The 19,873-nt window shown below is 54.8% G+C and overlaps 2 long non-coding RNA genes and 1 other non-coding gene across 5 annotated transcripts; 1 reads left to right on the top strand and 2 right to left on the bottom strand.

Annotated features, from left to right (window-relative positions):
• Positions 1-3,315: 3,315 nt before the first annotated feature.
• LOC141972424 (U2 spliceosomal RNA) lies at positions 3,316-3,506 on the bottom strand. The gene has a single exon (XR_012635393.1). It is a non-coding gene; the product is annotated as a U2 spliceosomal RNA (small nuclear RNA).
• Positions 3,507-5,233: 1,727 nt separating this feature from the next.
• Positions 5,234-10,454, bottom strand: LOC141972393 (uncharacterized). 3 transcript variants are annotated; one of them, XR_012635376.1, is made up of 5 exons: positions 10,219-10,454; positions 9,443-9,703; positions 9,039-9,152; positions 8,313-8,494; positions 5,234-7,738 (listed from the first exon to the last, which is right to left on the bottom strand). It is a non-coding gene; the product is annotated as an uncharacterized LOC141972393 (long non-coding RNA). The 3 variants fall into 3 exon arrangements; XR_012635375.1 differs by having other exon boundaries at positions 9,443-9,707; XR_012635374.1 differs by having other exon boundaries at positions 9,443-9,752.
• Positions 10,455-10,690: 236 nt separating this feature from the next.
• Positions 10,691-14,297, top strand: LOC141972361 (uncharacterized). The gene is made up of 3 exons (XR_012635367.1): positions 10,691-11,168; positions 11,437-11,861; positions 12,673-14,297. It is a non-coding gene; the product is annotated as an uncharacterized LOC141972361 (long non-coding RNA).
• Positions 14,298-19,873: the final 5,576 nt, after the last annotated feature.

The following is a 19,873-nucleotide window of genomic DNA, read 5'->3' on the forward strand; positions in this document are numbered from 1 at the left end:
GGTGAGGGCACTAAGGGCAGAGATGGAAGACTAAGAAAAGGAGGGAGAGGGAGCAGGACAAAAGCTCCGAGAGAAATAAAAGGGAGCAGTAGGACAAGAGAGAGAAACTGAGAGCGGAAGGGGGAACAGGACGGAAGAATAAAGAAGAAGAGAGGTATAGGAAGGGGGGGTGGGGCAGGGGAGACAGAAATCACAGCAGCATGGAAAAGAGAGGAGAGGGGCAAGAGGGAGCGGGACACACAGAGGGGTGACAGGGCCCTGAGGGACAGGACTCACCACAGCTCTCGCTCTCGGCGCTGCCAGGAGAATCTGGCAGCTCAGATGCCCCTTGCTCCTTCCTTCCTCCTGCCCTTCTTCTTCTGAAACTCCCATCGCTGGGCTCTCCTCCCCCTAAAAGAATCCGTGGGTGTCTCCCAGCTCTTACAGGACGTGGGTTCCGACACAGGCAGCCTGGCTCGCTTGTGCACTGTGTGGCCAGACAGCTGAAACAAGGAGCTTCACTCCCCAGGCAGGACTGAGTAGAAGTGCTCACAGGGATGCTTTCCTGCAGCGCTGGGGATTGCTCTGCCACCAGTGCCACCCTTACTAACAAAACGCTCTGACTAGCATACACAAAAAGCACACATACGCATTACATTTCCTAGAAAAGGCACTCTGATGCTAATGAATCATTTACATACTCTGAGAGTGCGTAGTAAAAATAGAGTGAGGGTCTTCTCCCCTCCTTAGGGGTCCCCACAGCCTTGATCATACTGTCCCTTAGTGAACTTGAGGTCTCTCGTGTCCATCTCTGGTCACAGAGTTACTTCATCCGTCCTTCAGCTCCTGATTGTTCCAGCTCTCAGCGCTGATCTTGACGCTGGTGACTTCTTGGGCTCTTGTTTTCTTGAGGTTCCTGCTATCAGGGATGTACGCGGGGAGTTTTTCAGACTGACCAAGGTCTGTCTAGGCAAGGAGTTCAAGGTTTTAAGACATTTTACAAGTGGGTAACTGGGTAACGGCGACAGAGAGCAGTTAGGAAAAAGTATAAATGAAATTATATACCGTACAGAAAAATACAGGGAAAAAGGCTAGTAAAATACCAGTGATGTCTAACGTTAAAACTAAATGTCTTATATTACGGGTACATGAGCGATTTCAAGCGTACTTGTAGCAGGTTCCCTTCCGCCCTGGGGGTGACACCCAGAGCCCCCGGGTGCCCGCTGGGCTCGGGGAGGGGGGCTCCTTCCTCACCCCCAGGGCCAGGCGCTCTCTGCCTGCACTGGGAGGCAGCTGCTGCCGGACAAGCACCGGCTCTATCTTCAGATGTGAGCCCGTTCCGAGTACCCACACCCTGTTCAGTCCCACCTGCACCTCCAGAAGGCTGGAAGGGCTGTGGTCACATCTGCCTCGGGGCACAGTGAACAGTCACGGGTTCAGATCGGCTTTTTATGGTGGAAAAGCAACGATGATCAATTTTCTGATGGGGCTGTACGTTCCATGTAGCGTTTGTGCCAGACTTAAATTTTAGCTGGCGACTGTAATAGAGTCCCCCGCGCCCGGGGAGGGACGAGGCGCAGGGCAGCCTCTGCGCGGGGCGGTGCGGGCGAGCGAACATCCCCGAGTGCAGCGCTCGGGGCCCGCCCGCTGGGGCCCGCGGGCTGTCAGGGCTCGGGGGTTCAAGGTCCCGGGGAAAGATCTCCTGGAGCGGGAGGCGGCAGGTCTCTCCTCACGGGTGTCCCGAATCGCGGTGCGTGCTCTGCGGGGAGAGGCCCCTCTGTGCCCTCTGCCTGAGCGGGGTGCCGTCAGCTTGCTGGGGCAGCGTTTTAACGGGAACGAGATGAAATGGGAAGCGGCCGGAGCGGGACAAGGGTCAGAGAGAGTCCCCTGGGCTGTATTTAGACCACTGGCAGAAGATAAGGGACCTCCAAGCGCAAGTGTGAATAACAAGACACCGTTAAGGCCCCACTTGGTGCCGAAGGACCTGTAGGGTGAGGACTGAGCGCGCTGCTAACCGGGAGATCTGGCAGCACTTGGAATGGCTTCACTGTGCGGGGGGGGGGTTACCGATGCTGATTTCACCGGACAGATTCGTGCTACGGTTTCTACTCCTCACGCACCAGGAACCACCCCCAAAGGCACTCCCTTGCTCAGCTTGTCCCTTTTTTGAGCTGCGTTCCTGAGACGGAACAACAGCTGCGACACGACGGAGGATTCGGCTCTCCAGGAGCTCCGCAAGGCTTTTGGTCACGGACTGTGTCACCATCGAGACCGCAGACGGCCTGTACACAATCCAGCGGGGGACAGTCGCCAGCGACAGTGACACCCACCGGGCTTCTGGACAGGGGAGCTGGTGTAACTCTTCTGGCTCGTGATTCCTGGGCACCCACCCGGCCAACAGAAACTCTGGGAATGGGAGCGGTGGCACTGGGAGGGTCGACGCAAGCAGGAGTAGCAGCTGCGCCAATTCTGATCCCCAGCCCTGAGGGTCAACAGGCGACCGTCACACCCCGAGTCTGTGGGGAAGGGCCGGCTTGTCACAGCGGGGAGGGAAGATCGCGGCGGGGTTTTGACGGGGGCCACTGCGCTGCAGGGTGTTAAACACCCCCCGCTTGCGTTCACCTGGTTAACAAACAGCCCCGTGAGGGCGGATCAGTGGCCCTGCCGACTGAGGAGGCGAAGGCCCGGCAGGAACTGGTGGCGGAGCAGCTGGCTGCTGGACATAACCGGGGCTGCCCAGCGCTGGGGGCTGGGGGGGTAAAGTCTGTGATGGGGATGGATCTGTCTGAATCGCTGTTCTCTCTCTCTCTCTCTCTCCGCTCAGCATCGCCCTCGGGGTCGCCATCATCATCCTCTTCTTCCTCCTCGTCTCTCCCTGCATCCTCCGCGTGGGGATGGACGCGCTCTGCGCCTCCCTGGAGCAGACCCGGAGCCTGGCCAGGTACCGTCACCTTCCTCCCGCGGGGCGGGGGGGGTGGCTCCCCCTTCTCCCCCCTCCTCGCTTCTCCCCACCCCTCGCTCTTCCTCGCTCCGCTCCTCCTCGCTCTTCCCCGTCCCTGCAGGTGCCGGGAGGCCGAACCCAACCCGCGGGGGTCCTACAGCCCGACCCGCTTCTACAGGAACCTCTACAGGGCGCAGGGGACCCCAGACACCCCCTCCCCAAAATCCCTGGGGCCTGCACGGCCCCGCCGGGGGGGAGGATGATGATGGGGAAGGGACACAGGAGCGAGGGGCAGGGAAGGAGGGAAAGGGCAGGAGCGGGGAAAAAGCGTCCGGGGGCAAAGGAGAGCGAGGGCAGAGCTGCGGCTGTTCTTGACCGGCAAAGGGAGCCCCGAGGGGGCGGGCACCGTGCCCGGAGGCGCTGCAATACCGGGACGATGCGCGGAGCGGAGGGAGCAAGCTCCGGGTCCAACTCCCGGCCCCAAAAATCCGTTTAATATAAAGTCCTCTCATCGAGGACGTATCAGATATTAAACTGATAAGAACAGATACTACACTTGATCTTAGCCAAAAGGCCGAGAAGCGATACCCAAACCCCGCGCCCGCACGCACCCACACGCGCAGCCTCACACTCACCTCACGCACACCCCGCACGCACACACACACCCCCACCGCCGATGACCCGCAACCCCCGACCCGCCTGGCCCCGGCCCGGCCCGCCGCGCCCCGCGGACACCGACCCCCGACGGAGCCCCGGCACCGCCGCCACCGGCACCTCCCGGCCGACCCCTCGCCCCATTTCGTTAAAGATTTGCATATCCCCGCCTCGCGCTCCCCGTAACCCCGCCCCGCTCTCCGCTCGGCCGCCACCCGATTGGCCGATCCACCCCTCGATTTGCATTCGCTCCTCCCCCTCCCCTCCCACCCCGGAACCTCCCGTGACCGGCACCTCCCGGCGGCCCCTTCCGCGCTCCCTCTGCACTCGATTAGCATAACCACGCCCCCTCGCCGCGACAGCCAATGCCGCCAGGCGAACACTGCGCCCCCGCACCTTTTAAGGCGCCTCATTTGCGTTGATACGCCCCACTCCCGCCCTTTCCCCGCCCCTTCATTCGCATGCCCGGGCTGCCTGACCCCCAGGCCCCCGTAGCCATGGCTAAGGCGTGTGTTATCCCATGTTGATGCATGTTATCCCATGTTACCCTGTGTTCCCCTCCTCATGGCCTGGGCTGTGGCTCCTGTCAGGGCTGTCTGACGCCCCACGTCCCCCCCATGTCTGAGGCTGCATGTGTACCCATGTTATCCCATGTTAACCCATGTTCTTGCCCACAGGGCCTCGTCTGTGTCCCTGCCTGGGCTGTCTGACCACTCCGTGTCCTCCCATGAACTCAGCCCCACGTCCAAGGCTGCATGTTATCCCATGTTGACACGTGGTAGCCACTGTTGTCCCGCGTTAGCTCATGTTCTGGCCCCCAGGGCCTCGTCTCTGGCTCGTGCCTGGGCTGCCTGAACCTCCATATCCCCATTCCCATGTCCCAGGCTGCATGTTATCCCATGTTGACCTGTGCTAGCCCATGTTATCACATGTTTGCACCCTCAGGGCCCGGTCTGTGGCTTCTGCCCGGGCTGCCTGACCACCCACGCCCACCACACCCACGCCCAAGCGTGTTACCCCATATTGACACATTATCCCATGTTCTCCCAAGTACTCCCATGTTATCCCGTGTTCTCCCCCTCAGGGCCAGGGCTGTGCCTCCTGCCTGCTCTGCCTGAGCACCATATCCATGTCTGAGGCTGCATGTTATCCCATGTTCTCACATGCTATCACATGTTATCCCATGTTCTGGCCCACAGGGCCTGGTCTGTGCCTCCTTCCCGGGCTGCCTGAGCCCCATGTCCTCCATACCTATGTCCAAGGCTGCATGCTATCCCATGTTGATACGTGTTATTCCATGTTCTCCCCTCTTCTGGCCGACTGGGCCTCATCTGTGGCTCATGCCTGGGCTACCTGACCCCCCATGTCCCTCATACCCGTGTCTGAGGCTGTGTTATCCCATGTTGATGGGTGTTATCCTGTGGTGTCCCCCCCACAGCCTGGGCTGCTGCTCCTGCCCGGGCTGCCTGAACCCTACCTCTCTGACCCGAACCCCAACCCGTAGGCACGACGGTAACGGCTGTAACCGTACCTGTAACCCTTAACACTAAACTGTAGCTGTAACCGTAAAGTGCAGACGGGGTGCGAGGATGAAAGAGGTCTGGGTGGGGACAGGGACCCGAAACACGGTCCAGGAGGAAACAGTGGCCCGGTGGTGCAGCGGCTCTGGGTGCAGACTGTACCGCGGTGGTGCCGTGGGAAATGCTGTGGGGGTGGTGATTGGTGACGCGGTACACGCGGTGTAGTTGTGGATGTGTGGTGTGTTGAAAGAAGAGAAACAGTAAGTCCGGGGCAGCAGCAGAACATGGCCAAACTACCAGGGAGTAATACTGAAATTCTTGAGGTTTTTATTTTTAGTTCGTTACTCCCAGGCAACTGCAAATTAGCAGCACTAGAACATGGCTGTTAACTAAACAAAGAGAGACAGATACAGACAGAGAGAGAGAGAGACAAAGTCAGACACAGAGAAAGAGAGAAACTCTGACACAGTGTGACAAAGTGACACAGAGAGAAACACACAGAGCCAGAGGCACAGAGAGACAAAGTCAGACACATCCAAACCCACCACCCAGGAGCCAACCCCAACAAATACCTTTATTAAAGCTACGTTACAAACCCGCTTTTGCGTATTTAATAGACCTCGGAACCAAGAGCAAATACACCTTTATTGAACCTACGGTACGCAACAGCTCTTACGGGCTTCAGAAACCCTAAAACCCTGAGAAGTGCATCACCTCTCACAGCATTTATGGTCATTCCACACACCCCTGTTAGCATCACATCTTTACCACCTCCATTTGTAACTGTTTAAAGACTACAGAGACACACACGAGGCCAGGAACAGCATTCCCAGGGGCCTCCAAAATCACCTCAGCCTGCAAAAACCCCGGCCTGGGCCTGCTCCGCACCCAAACATGGGGGATGATCGTCACCTCGCAGAGCGGCCGGGACCAGGGGAAAAAAAAAACGGTGGGGGAGGAGAAAAAACCCGGAACACCTCAGTGAGAAAGCCTCAACAAGAAATTCTAAACAAAAAGCTGAACAACAAAACCTCCAAGCCCTTAGTTTTATGCAGGAAAAAACAAAGCGCATGTGAGTGGGAAAGCAGTAAAGAGAAGCCCAGGAATTTCTCCCCACGGCTTAAAAACACTTCCCCTACTTCTGTGAGTAAGCAGAGCTGTGAGGGACGTCCCAAACACTGCACAGCTCGTTTATAAGCTTGGCTTTAGCCTCTGTTCAAACGGGACCACATGCCAGAAGCAACACATCGCACTGCACTAAGCTGCACTGCCCCTGCACCCCCCTGCCACGCTCTCAGCACCACGGCGCCTGCAGCACCCAAGCGTTCTGTCACCCGGGCTGTGCAGAAGACAGCACACAGAGCGTCCAGAACAAGGGTAAAGCGCCACAGGCAGGGAAATACCGACGATGTAAACCAGACACGTTTTTAGGCTGTTAACCACGCTGTGAGCCTTTCCTAGTCGGAGCTACCTAAGTGCTGAGGCCCCCAGCTGTCTTCAGCCTTTGGCCATGGTACTCCTCGGGGAAACCGGAGCACAGACAGACACTGCAAGGTTAGAAGCATCTTACTTGGCATGAAGAAACACCGAACAGAGCAAGGGGGAACAAGCAGCCCCCTCACGTATCCGCTTTCTCATCCAACACAGGGCAGAGGAGAGCTGAGAGCTCTCAGCCTCCCGGGTGACTTTCTGCTGCCGTGCCCAAGAGCACCACCTGCTCCGCCCGCTGCCACCAGACCCACCATCTCCTTCCCCGGGCAGCGGGGAAGGCAGCCCACGCTCCAGCACTCTGTCTCCCACAGCCCACCTCTGCGTCTGCACCGAGCACTGCCCCGGCCCTGCTCCCACAGGAGCAGCAGGCACACCATAGCCACGGCACCCGCTCTCCTCCAGACCGCTCAGAAAGCAGCCGCTAAAACTCCAAGCCCTAGGCAGACTAAAACAAACAGACTGGAGCCAGGACAAGGAGAGAAGCAAGGGTTTGCTCCACTTTCATCGGCTGCCTCGTGCACACAAGCGGCTCAAGTGGCACAGAGCCTGCAGGAACGCCCTGGGACTCAACAGCGCGCCCGAGGGCTGAGGGAAAGGCGAGCTGCTGCTGCAGAGAGGTGGGAGAGGAGCAGGAGGAGGCTGATGCAAGGAGGAGACCTGTTTGCATCCCACAGATCCAACGGGAAATCGGGCTCTCTGCTGGTATCACACTCACGAGTCAGTCCCACCAGGTGACAGCCCCGTCTGGGCACGGGAGAGCGAGAGGCACCAAGAGGCTACGTGGGGAATGGGCTGCACCGACGGGGTGGGGGCAGACAGGAACAGTGAGTCCTGACTACCTGCCTCGGGCACCTGTCCTCACACCCAAGCCCTTGGAGACTCCCATCTCTACTTTCCCAACACCTTCCCCACGAGCACCCGCCCTGCAGCGTGTCGGCCCGTTGGTGCTCCCCCAGGGCACATCCACAGCCTCCCACCAGCATCTCCGGAGAGGTCTCAGACTCAGTCTGAACGAGGCAGATCAACAGCACCTTCCATTCCCTGCTGATCAACCCCATGGAGCACCCACCAGCTCCTGGCACCTCAAAGGCCTGACAAAACACAAAGGAACGCTGGGCCTTCGGCTTGGCAGCAACAGGAATCCAGAGAGGGACTGGGAGGAGAGAAGAAAAGAGGGACGGGGAGACAGACAGCGGAATGGAAAGAGGGATTTAGGGGGCCTTTGAGGAGTGTTTGGGGGCCACCAGGAGCTTTGAGGAAGGGTTTGGGAGAGCTGGGGGGGTTCAGGCAGCTTTGGGGCAGCAGCTGGGCAGCCTGGGGCAGACTTTGGGGGTATTTGGGACCCACAAGGCCACTGCAGATCCACTGCAAGCAGCAGGGAAAACGACAGCACAGCCAGGCCTGTGCTGGTCATTGTCAGCATCCCGCGGTGCTGACAGCTGCCGTCTCTGGTGTGGCATAACTTCGTCAGCCAGAGCTTTCTGGGGGAGGCAGAGTAAAGTCCACGACCCCCACGGCTCCCGCAGTGCCGACAGCCACACACCCCAGCGGAGGTGCTGGCACCCACGGGCGCACCGCACCCCAGCCAGGGCAGGCCCTGGCCAGCTCTAACCCCCCGCAGGAGCCTCACCCCACCCCGCAAGGGCATTTCAGACGCCCTCGCAGACTGTCCCTTCACACCACCCAACCCTCCCAGCATGACCACTGAGCCCTAAAGGCAGAATTACCTTCTCCTCTTCTTCAGGAGTGCTGCGGCTGCAGTAAAGCAGCACGCACTCGGGATGCCCTTGAAGCCTGGGGCAACTTTCTCCCACCTGTGGTAGCTCAGGGCCCTGGATGAGATGGGTGTGACTCCAGAATGGCTGAGGTGGGGAGGAAACTCTTGCAGGTCACCTGGTCCAACCATGCCCTGCAACGAAAAAGTAGCAACAGCGAACAAAAGAGGGGACAATCTAAGAAGAGAGGGCATTGAGGAAAGAAAAGAACTCATTAAGAAGACATTGAAGGGAAAAAGAACATTTTAAAAGCAAGAGGCACTGGTGAAATAAAGGAAAACAATTATGACACAGGGACAGCAAACTAGAACACAGATACAGAAAAGAAAATTCAAAAAGTGATGGCACTCAGGAAACACAAAATAGGGACAGTGAACTAAAAGATGTAGAATGAAAATTTAAAAGGTGAGGGCACTAAGGGCAGAGATGGAAGACTAAGAAAAGGAGGGAGAGGGAGCAGGACAAAAGCTCCGAGAGAAATAAAAGGGAGCAGTAGGACAAGAGAGAAACTGAGAGCGGAAGGGGGAGCAGGACAGAAGAATAAAGAAGAAGAGAGGTATAGGAAGGGGGGGTGGGGCAGGGGAGACAGAAATCACAGCAGCATGGAAAAGAGAGGAGAGGGGCAAGAGGGAGCGGGACACACAGAGGGGTGACAGGGCCCTGAGGGACAGGACTCACCACAGCTCTCGCTCTCGGCGCTGCCAGGAGAATCTGGCAGCTCAGATGCCCCTTGCTCCTTCCTTCCTCCTGCCCTTCTTCTTCTGAAACTCCCATCGCTGGGCTCTCCTCCCCCTAAAAGAATCCGTGGGTGTCTCCTAGCTCTTACAGGACGTGGGTTCCGACACAGGCAGCCTGGCTCGCTTGTGCACTGTGTGGCCAGACAGCTGAAACAAGGAGCTTCACTCCCCAGGCAGGACTGAGTAGAAGTGCTCACAGGGATGCTTTCCTGCAGCGCTGGGGATTGCTCTGCCACCAGTGCCACCCTTACTAACAAAACGCTCTGACTAGCATACACAAAAAGCACACATACGCATTACATTTCCTAGAAAAGGCACTCTGATGCTAATGAATCATTTACATACTCTGAGAGTGCGTAGTAAAAATAGAGTGAGGGTCTTCTCCCCTCCTTAGGGGTCCCCACAGCCTTGATCATACTGTCCCTTAGTGAACTTGAGGTCTCTCGTGTCCATCTCTGGTCACAGAGTTACTTCATCCGTCCTTCAGCTCCTGATTGTTCCAGCTCTCAGCGCTGATCTTGACGCTGGTGACTTCTTGGGCTCTTGTTTTCTTGAGGTTCCTGCTATCAGGGATGTACGCGGGGAGTTTTTCAGACTGACCAAGGTCTGTCTAGGCAAGGAGGTCAAGGTTTTAAGACATTTTACAAGTGGGTAACTGGGTAACGACGACAGAGAGCAGTTAGGAAAAAGTATAAATGAAATTATATACCGTACAGAAAAATACAGGGAAAAAGGCTAGTAAAATACCAGTGATGTCTAACGTTAAAACTAAATGTCTTATATTACGGGTACATGAGCGATTTCAAGCGTACTTGTAGCAGGTTCCCTTCCGCCCTGGGGGTGACACCCAGAGCCCCCGGGTGCCCGCTGGGCTCGGGGAGGGGGGCTCCTTCCTCACCCCCAGGGCCAGGCGCTCTCTGCCTGCACTGGGAGGCAGCTGCTGCCGGACAAGCACCGGCTCTATCTTCAGAACACACCCGCCCGCCCCTTAAAACCCCTCAGGAAACCAACGCAGCCCCACAGCGCCTCAAGCCTCTCCGCCAGAGCCCCCCCGCCCCTTAGCAAAGAGGAACGCGGAGCCCTCACCGCCCCCCGCCCGGTGCCAGCCCGCTCACACCAACCGGGGCTTGTCCGCCGGCCGAAGCGCGTTTCCGCGCCGCACGGATCACGCGCCCCGCAGGGCCCGGCGCCGGGGCCGCCCGGCGCACGCAGCCGCCGCCGGTGAATCGGGCAGGAAAAGGGTCGATTCCCGAGCGGGAGCGCGGCCGCACGGCCCGGCCCCGGGGCGGCCCCGGCCCCGGCCGCTCCTCAGCGCCGCGGCGAGCGCTGCGGGGGGACGCGGGTTCCGGCGGGGTCCTGCCCCGCCCGGGGCGTCCCTCTGACCGCCGGCTGCCGCCCGCCCGCCCGCGGCACCGCGGGAACGCGCGCGCGGGTCAGGCGCCGCCACGGGCACCTCTAGCGGGGTCCTGCCCGCCCCGACCGCCCCGCCGCTCTTCCCCTTCCGGCGGGAAGGGCCCGGCCGGGGGCGCCGGCGCCTGGGCCCGGGGGGGCGCGGGGGGGCTCCGGGCCCGCTCGGCCCGGCGGGGCGGGGGAGCCGGCGGCGGGGCTGCGCGGGCGGTGCCGGGGAATTGGTGCCTCCGCGCGGGCACTGAGCTCGGGGCGTGCGGCCTCGGCAGGGCCGGGCGGGGAACGCGTCGGGGCAAAACTCGATGAGAACCGCCCGGGGAGAACCCGCGGGGGCAGAGCTGCGGGGGTCCGTCCGCTGAAGGAGCGCTCGGGGCTGGGAGCGCCGCGCTGCTGCCGCTCCTCCGCTGGCCGTGCTGCCTGCGGCCGTCGGCAGTCCTGCGGCGGCCCCGCAGAACGCTGCTGAGCGGCGGGTGTGCCTGGGCTCTGCAGAGCATCGCTTCGGGCTTCCCCGAACGCTTCTCGGTGTGCGCTGAGGTGAAAGACGCGCCTGGCCAGAGCGAGAGGGAAGGTTCGGCCTCTCCGGCTGCTGACAGGCGCAGAAATAGCGATGGCTGCGCTTCGAAATAGGTTGAAATAGCGGCGGAACGACGGCACGAAATACTCGGTGTGTGCCAGTCTGGCGTGTGTGGGGCGTTTGCGCTTTAGTTCCATGCGAAAGAGGTCTTGGGGTAGTCTGCTCCTGTGTTGTGCTCCTCAAATCTGCTTTTTTTCCCTCTGTTTGACTGGGCGGTTCTGTTCAGCTGGTCTTCCTTTGCTGTGCGCTTTTCCCCAGAGCAAAAGGACTCGCTCTCAGTGTTACTCGTTGCCCTGAGGTAGCTGCACCGTAGATGAAATGTCTCACCATCTCTTCTGTCTCCTGTGTTCTCTCTCAGGGGCACCGTGGTGAAGAACAGTCCCCAGAGGGCTCAGGGGCTCCCAGACAGCGGCCTGATGCCTTGTGCCGTGTCCCTCTGGTCCCGTCTCCGGGAGCGGGGCAGTGGCGTCACCCCGCAATACGGCAGCGTCCTGCTTTGGGCAGAAAGTGTGCTGGGCTGGAAACCCTTGGGCAGGCCGGGAGGAGGCTCCGTCCTGGGCCGGGAATGAGCGCTGGCCTGTCTGTTCTGCTCTGGAGTTGATGTCTGCCCCAGCTTTAGCTCTAGAATTGCTCTGAGACCCGGGGAGCATCGGTTCCCTCTGGCTGTGTCCTTGGAGCTTTTCCAGGCTGTCCTGGAGTTCTTTGGCCAGTGATGTGGAGGCTCCATACACTATAGGAGTAGCCTGAGGGGGGATTTCAGAGCTGATGGAGCTTTTCTCTGTGGTAAGATACATCATGAGAAAGAACTAATGCCACTATGTGCAGCTGGGGAGGCCCAGGTTGGACACAAAAACTGTCACTCGAAGGGCAGTGCTATGGTGTAACAGGTCACCCAGAGGTCAGCAACCCCCCCTCAGGATTTTGGGGACCGCTTCCCGATTTTGGGGTCCCCCCTATAGCTTCAAAGGGGAGATTCTGAGGAGTAAAAAGGAGCTGAGCCAGTTCCTGGGCCCCAGCCGCGACCTTAAAAACTTTGATTTTAAGCATGGGCTGGTGTGCTCCAGGTCCCCCAAGGTATGGGGGGGTTCCCCAAAACCCCAGAGAGGTCCCTCAGACTCATGGGATAGCCCCAAAAACCAGGAGACCCCAAAATCCTGGGGAGGGTGAACCTCCCCTGGAGCAACACGGGGGGGGGGGGGGATTTGGGGGGGCACCCCCATGTTGGAGGGTAACCCAAAATTAGGGAGGGGGCAAGGGGTTATTGGGGGGCCCCAAATTTAGGGGGGGATGGGGGTGACCGAAATAAGGGGTCAGCAAAATGGGGAAGGGAAGGGGGTACCCCAAAATGGCAGAGAATGGGGGGGAGGGAAAATTGGGGGGGTCTTCAATATGGGGGTGAAATAAGGGGGCTCCCCAAAATGGGGGGGGAGTGGGAGCCCTAAATTAGGGGGGACAACAGGGGGGGTGAAAAAATTAAATTGGGAGGGTGGGGGTTCCCCAAATTGTGGGAGGGGATGATGGGGGGGGATAACAGGGAGTCCCCAAAATGTCCCATCCCCCCCATAACCCCTCTTTTTCTCTCCCCCTCGGGCAGGAATTACCCCAAATGGCACCGGCCGGCAGAGCACCCCCCCTGCCTGGAGGAGCAAGTGGGTGGGGTAAGAGCGGCTGAGACCCTCCACCCAGCCCTTGACTGGAAATGTTAAGAAATGATCTACGGTGTGATGCTGGCTCCTTTCAGTAAATAATTTTTATTTTTTTGACTAAAGGGGGCTTAGCTCCCTGTTCAGACACCTTGCTTTGATGTAGCTCTATGTGAACTAATTGTCTCTGCTCCCAAGAGAGACGATGCAAACAGTCAGGGGACACCTAATAGCTGTTCAGATCATGCAGCAGTAGACAGATATACCTGAATAGCTGTGAGGAGATGAATAAAAATACCATTTTAAATTCAAGCTAGTCCGTGTTTTGCTGCACAGCAGAACTTTGTGTAGTCTGTTTTCTTGTGAAACACAATTATTGTCAACACCAAAACGAACAGCAAAATCCCCCAAACTGATTCAGTGTAAAAATAGAACTTTTCTGGTGAGGTCAATGTTGTTCTTTGAATTATTTATTTATAAACATGTTACTTGAGGTGAATGAATAACAGATTTATCCAAGGAAAGAAACCTACTGCTGTGCTGTCTAGCTGCTCATCAAATAGCATTTTTAAAAGAAATGCATAAACAGTGAGGAATTCCTTCAGGAATAAAGACAAGCACCTATATTTTACACTGCCAGCTTTTGGTTTGGCACTTCAGGAATGATTTATGGAGATGATGCTCCTGGGAGAAGCTTTGAATTTGCATTTTAAAAACAGGTCTGAGTCTAAGCTAAGAGTGTTCGCTGTGTTCTACAGGCCAGAGGTAGGACAGCACACTGGGGGAGGAGCCCCAAAGGCTCCCTGAGTGTGGGTGTTGTGAACCAGGCCAAGCTATTGACTCTGTAGCCTGCATGTCCCTAGAACACACAGACACAACCAGCTATGTGTGTGGAGACACACACCTGCTATCAGACAGCTTGAAATAATAAAGCAGCATAAAAATTATCTCACAGCTGGACTAAAGAGTCTACTAGCTGCACTATTATTCTAAAGTTTAAAGTCTCCCTTGCTTGTGACCTCAGGTTGTAATAACCTCTCTCATGCAATCTCTACCTTAATATCTTTGGGAAATGGTATTACTTGAGCCAACAAATACAGTTATTGGATTGGACAGAAGAGAAATCTTTGCCTCATTAGGGCATCAGACTTCTTCTTTTGACATATAATGCTCAGAAATCTTCTGAGTCTTAAAATCACAGTTACTTATAAACCCAAGTTTGTCTTGGTTAGTAGGTTCCTTTCAGGTCCAAATTGTTTGGAACATCAGCCCCAGTCTTGATTTCTCCTATTCAGCCCCAGAAAGCCTCTCCTGAATACAAATTTACAGACTTAATACGAGAATTGTTGGGGTAATGGGTTTTACAAACAATACATAGTGAAGCGGCACAAAAGAGGAAGCAGAGGAGATCGATGCTGGGACAAGTCCTGAAAAAGTGCTGAAGCACTGCACTGAAGATAGGGAAGAGCAGACATGCCCCAAATGATTAAACACGTGATAACTGTAGTTTTTCCACTACTAGTATCAAAACATGTGGTAACTGTATAGGCACTCTTAGTACAATCGCTAAAAAATAAAGGTCTCTGTTTCCAAACTCGTACGTGCACCAGCTGGCAACTTTCCTAATCTTCTCCAACAGGCACAGGCTCTGCCCACACTGGTGCTTCTGTGCCATCACATCACTGCAAAACAGCACATCAAGAAGGATGCGAGCTGGAAGGCTCGACTCCCCCAGCTGTCTGTAGATGAATCTTACTGACAAACAAACCCAAAATCCAGCAGTTTCAGGGCACTGTAGGGAACCATACAGCAGCACTGTCAGTCCCAAACAGCTCCTTTCCCTGCAGCCTCCAAACAAAGCTCATTTTTCTTCCCTCACAGACAAAAGAAAGTAGGAAAGGGAAGATGAGTAAGGAGAAAAGGTTTAAAAACAATGACAAGAGCATCAAAGCTGAGCGAGACACAAAGGATCCAAGGAATGCACAGAAAGCCGAGAAGCCTGAAAAGTTAAACCACCACCTCAGAGCCAAAACCAGCAAGAAGCACAGGGTGAGGTGGGGATTCAGCCAGTCCAATCAGCCACCAAAACAACCAGAATTTAGTGAGGGTGGCAATAACATGAGCTTCTCTAAAAATCTCCCCCTGTCCCTCCCCAGAACAAGACGGGTAAGAATTTACTATTAAATTTAAATTTTAATTTCCTATTTAAATAACTAAGAAAAGTAAATGCACATAGCTTTGCAATTTTTATGCAGAGCAGGATGAGGCTTCATTTACTGATACTTATTGTTACAGACATGGGCCAAACAAAAACGGCAAGGTACAATTATTTTAACACTGTTCATTTATCATGCCCTAATACAGAGTTTGCGTTTGTATTTATTCTGCGGAAAACCAGAGGGAGGTACCTGGTGTAGGAGGCAGGGGCAGAGTAACCCAGGTCCACTTGTTGAAAGGGTCTGAAATGAGAATCCTCCGGAGATGGCACTTGCTGCACTCCACATCAGTGGGGAGAGTGTCTTTCAGAACTGGTGCCAGGTCAGCCCAAGGTCCACTGCATGCTCCAAGAGCTAAGGGTGGGAACATGTTTAGTTACTTCCTTTTGAGACGTACATCCGTAGGTCTACAATAAACTTGTAACCTCAGAGAGCGTCAGCCCCAAGTTCACGTGAGCAAAACAACCACTCGGAATTTTTCAGCCCTTTGCCAGAAGCGCAAAGCTTCGGTGGCAGTGCTGGAGGATACATCACATGTCGCTGAGCAGGTACAGGAGAAGGCTGGAGCACACCTCTGTATCTGCCACCTAACTCGAGGGGCCACAGGTGCAAAGACAAAGCCACCTGTCAAGTCGCCAGGATTAAGTCAAGCCAATTTCTGTAGCAGCAGCATCCAAGAAAGCAATGCGACAGCATCATGACCAGCAATCTTTTTTTGGTTTTCAGGCTGAAGGATGAGATTCAGCTGGATGTAATCATTGTGTGAGGCAGAACAACACTCAAATTCAAGCTTCTGGCTCTGTCACAAGATGGTTTAGTCCCTCTTCCACCCCCCTCCAGACCAGCTCATTTCATTATCCAGCATCAACACTTTTAAATTGAGTTTGTTAGTCAGTGAACTTGTTTTCATTCAAACACAGTCTAGCCACATTAAACTTATGTATTCATTTCTCAGCAAAAATCAGCAATTTCATTGACTTTATGTTTATGGCTTTAAAACTTTTATTATGAAAAAGAGAGGTTAGTCAAGCTCACTAAATACTTCAAGTTAAACTTTTCTGCAGCCATTAAAAGGTAAAGAGTAACAGGCACAGAACTGTAACTAAAGTAAATGTTCCAGCTGCCAGGGATTCTGGCTGTGTAAAACATGGAGCGTGGTTGCAGTGCCAGGGCTGCAATCTTTTTTTGATTACTACAGACCCATTTTTTCTACCCTTATGCACAGAGAAGCACCCAGTCAGTCCCACCCGATGTCTAAGCACAGAAGATGCTGCTTTAAAAATACAGGGAACAAAGAAAGTGAATTTTTAGTGAAAATGAAATGCTTTGCTCATCATGACTGGAAGCATGATTAGGTCCTGCCTGATTTAATTCTAGGTTAAGGTAATGGAAAGTGTAGTAGACACAGAAACCGAAAATGAAGGAACTGATTCTTTGCCAGTATATAGCCAAGCTGCCAGAACACTTTTAAACTGATTAGGGATGATCTTAGGATGCCAGAGTCTTTTTCACTCTGCATGCAGCCTTGCCTGCACTGCACTGAACTAAATATTTGATTTCTCAGCTAAGCTTCATAAATAGGTGTTGTGCCTGGCTTAGAGGACCTGGGATTGTAACTGCTGAATAACATTCTAGTTCTTATCTTTCCAGAGCAGACACACGTTCTGAAGGTAAGTCTCTACTGTCAACCTTTATGACCCTTTTTCCTATATAAATACATTCTTGAAAAGTCTCACTAGGCAGCAGTGAAGACTGCAAAATTTGAGGATTTTCTTGGGTTAAAATAATGACATTTTATTAGAAGGTATGGGTTCAAGCACTTGTTTCTAAGCTCTTTAAGTTTGGGACTTCAGCTGTTTTTTAAAAGCTAAATGTACTTGTCAAATTCAATGTGTAAATAAGTCCTACAGGTGGTCCAGTGCACAGACAGTTCACACACGCCCCATTAGTTTTAAAAGCAGTTACCTAGGTACAGGTACATATCATCTGGCTCGGAAAGGAGCCTGGCTTCCCACAGCCCAAGGACTAAAGATGTTACTCTGCTGTAGTATATATCTGATCTTTCTGTCATGTCTATGATAACAACCAAAAAACATCTGGAGAAAATGGACCACAGTGACATAAATCAAGCAAAAGCAAGAAAAGGATCGGTTCTTAATGTTATATTATAAGGTATGGCTGTTCCCTTTCATCTTTTGCTTTATGTGTTCTCCTTTGACAGCTGGGTTTGATGGTTTAAGTCAACACTAGGCACACATGCAGGCTGGCTGCCCACCATCACTGAGAATCTCTTCACCCATTCCCAGTGCTTCCTTTATGCTGTTTGTTCCTCAACAGCCAACCAACACACATGTGGAAAACAGTTTGCATTTCCCGTGTGCACTGTAAGTTTCTCCAGGTGAGAAGTGCACGTGCATTCCTGACTCCTAAGGCTGATGCAGAGCAAGAGAGCATTCTTCAAAGGCACACAGATGTGAACATCTCGGCAGGAGATGTCTGGGAGGCCTGGAAGAGAGCAGAGGCAGGGTGTTGTTTCTTACAAAAGAATTCAATAGAAATGCCAAAGTAGGTGAAGTCGGAACAGCATCTTAGATGAAACCAACAAGTTCAGTTCGAGCTCTGATAAAATCCCAGGCAAATTTTGTGCAGCTTTAGACCACCTCCCTCTAAAGCTCCCCAGCTTTATGCGCAGGTGACACGAGCCAACACCCACCCCGGAGCAGGGGAACTCAGAGCAGCTCCCGCGGGGACGTCACGGGGCAGCGCAAGGCAAGAGAGAAGGGGCTGGGGAAGGCGCAGCCGAGCCCCAGCTCTGCACGCGGAGCCAGGGCTGTTTCTCCTCAGAAAAGCACAGCTGGCCTGGAAGAAGTCGACCCTTCCCTCCCCACCTCTCCCCATCCCAAACGCAGCTGTACGGGCCAGGTGGTTCTCCAAAAGGAATGGGCGCCTCCTGCTTTGCTCAGCACATCCCTGCGCGGTGCCACGGCCTGCGGCGCAGAGGGACAGCCCCGAGGGGTTTCTCCTGGAAGGGAGCGGGCTGGGGAACAAAATCAACAACGTGAACACCACCACATTCAAGCCACCACTGAGAAAGAGGAAAAAAGTGCTATAAAACCCAGGTGGAACAGTGAAGAACAACCATGAACTCAAAATCTCCCCCTGTCCCGCTTCCCTTTCCAGCTCACGGAGAGTTTCCTCAAGAATCACCAAGCGCAGGTGACAAAACAAGGGATCTGCGTTTCCAGCACAGGAACACAAAGGACTGCTCCTCAGCTGGGGTACCCTGCGACAGACCCCCACCCCAGCCCGGGCAGTGCCCCCGCACTCCGCCGGCTCCTGCGGCGCTCTCCCTGCAGGGCCCCGCTGCAGAGCGGCCGGGCCGGGGCCTCTCCCAAAGCTCCACGGGAACGACCCCACCAGGGACACGTGGCAGCAGCAGCTCCGAGTCCAAACTCAGCTCCACGGACGCTGCGAGCGCAGAGCGACTGAGGGTTTGTGCTGCAGCTCCACAATGCAGCTTCGGTCTCACACAAGTTCTTAATGGCCAGGACAAAATCAGGAGCAGCAGCACTCGACGAGCACAAAAAGCTTTTTCCTCTGTCCCAGCCAGCGAGATGCCTGTCCCAGCCCGCACGGGCCAAGGCCACAGCTGACTGCCCTTCGGTCACCAGCACAAACCAGCCCTTTGGTGCTGCTGGAACCAGCCTCTCCCAGCACTTCCAGGCCCGGGGGCACAAAGGTTTCCTTTCTGTGGGCAGAATTATTTCTTTCCCAGGCAACAAGAGCCCTGAAGTTTAGAATCTGTCCGAAAACAACTAGATACAACTCTGTCCTTCACCAGACCTTCCGTTCCCAACCAACCCACATTCAGAGAGCCCCTCCAAGGAACCTGCCTTCAGACTCACCCACACCAACCCGGGCACTACAGTTTCAAGGCCGAAAAATCACCCCATTTCTCTCCAGGAAGACACCCGCCTTCTGTCTGCCAATTCCCTCTCTACAGAGAGTCAGCAGCTTCATTTCTGTCAGCAACACAGAGACATCCTGGAAGAATCTGGGGAAAAAACACCACGGTAAAAACAACGGAGGGGCAAAGGTTTTAACATTTATTTTCTCAAGAAAAATCAAAATCCTGGATTTATAGAAAGCTGCACTTAACTGACTGCAAATACTGTTGGGCAAGAGACTTAATGGAAAACTCGGCTCCCTGCAGTTCAGTCACTGCTGTCAAAAACCACCCAGGAGTCGCCAAACGAAGGTGAAGACGACTCCAGGGGAACCCTCCCCTGCTTCCCAACGTCCCCCTCTCCCCCAACGCCACAAGCAGGCTGATTTAGTTTTACTTTGTTTGCACTACACCCAACAGCAGAGATTTGATGCCGGGGGAACGGCGCCCTGGACTTGCAAACTCGCAGCCCGAGCGCAGGCGGCACTCGAGCAGCTGGCGAGGAAGAAGCCTGTGGGCAAAGCTGCTGGCAATGCCGACTTCCAAAGGGCAAGGGTTTTACTGATGCTCCAGTTCGAACACCAGGAGCGAAAAGCAAATTGCAGTAGCTTCAGGAAAAAGGGATTAGACACAAACTGCACAGAGAAGGAAAAAGAGAGCTCTGAGTAGGGAACACCGAGATTTCTGAGCCAGCACTGACGAGCCACTGAAGCTCCAGGACACACGGTCACAGGAACACAACAGTGCTGCCCCTGAGCCCCAGCTGCCTCAAGGGTTTTACCCCTGACACGGGCCGTCGGGGAGCAGAGGAATTCAGCAGTTACAATAAACAACGTCTATGAAGAATCACATGAATATTCTAGGGATAACCCCGAAAAACACCAACAACTTCCATTTCCCAGCCCCCGAGATCGCTGGAATCTCTGTTACAGTCGCCAGCTAAAATTTAAGTCTGGCACAAACGCTACATGGAACGTACAGCCCCATCAG

This window comes from Athene noctua, chromosome 32 (genome assembly GCF_965140245.1).
Source record: "Athene noctua chromosome 32, bAthNoc1.hap1.1, whole genome shotgun sequence".
In the NCBI taxonomy this organism is placed as follows: domain Eukaryota; kingdom Metazoa; phylum Chordata; class Aves; order Strigiformes; family Strigidae; genus Athene; species Athene noctua.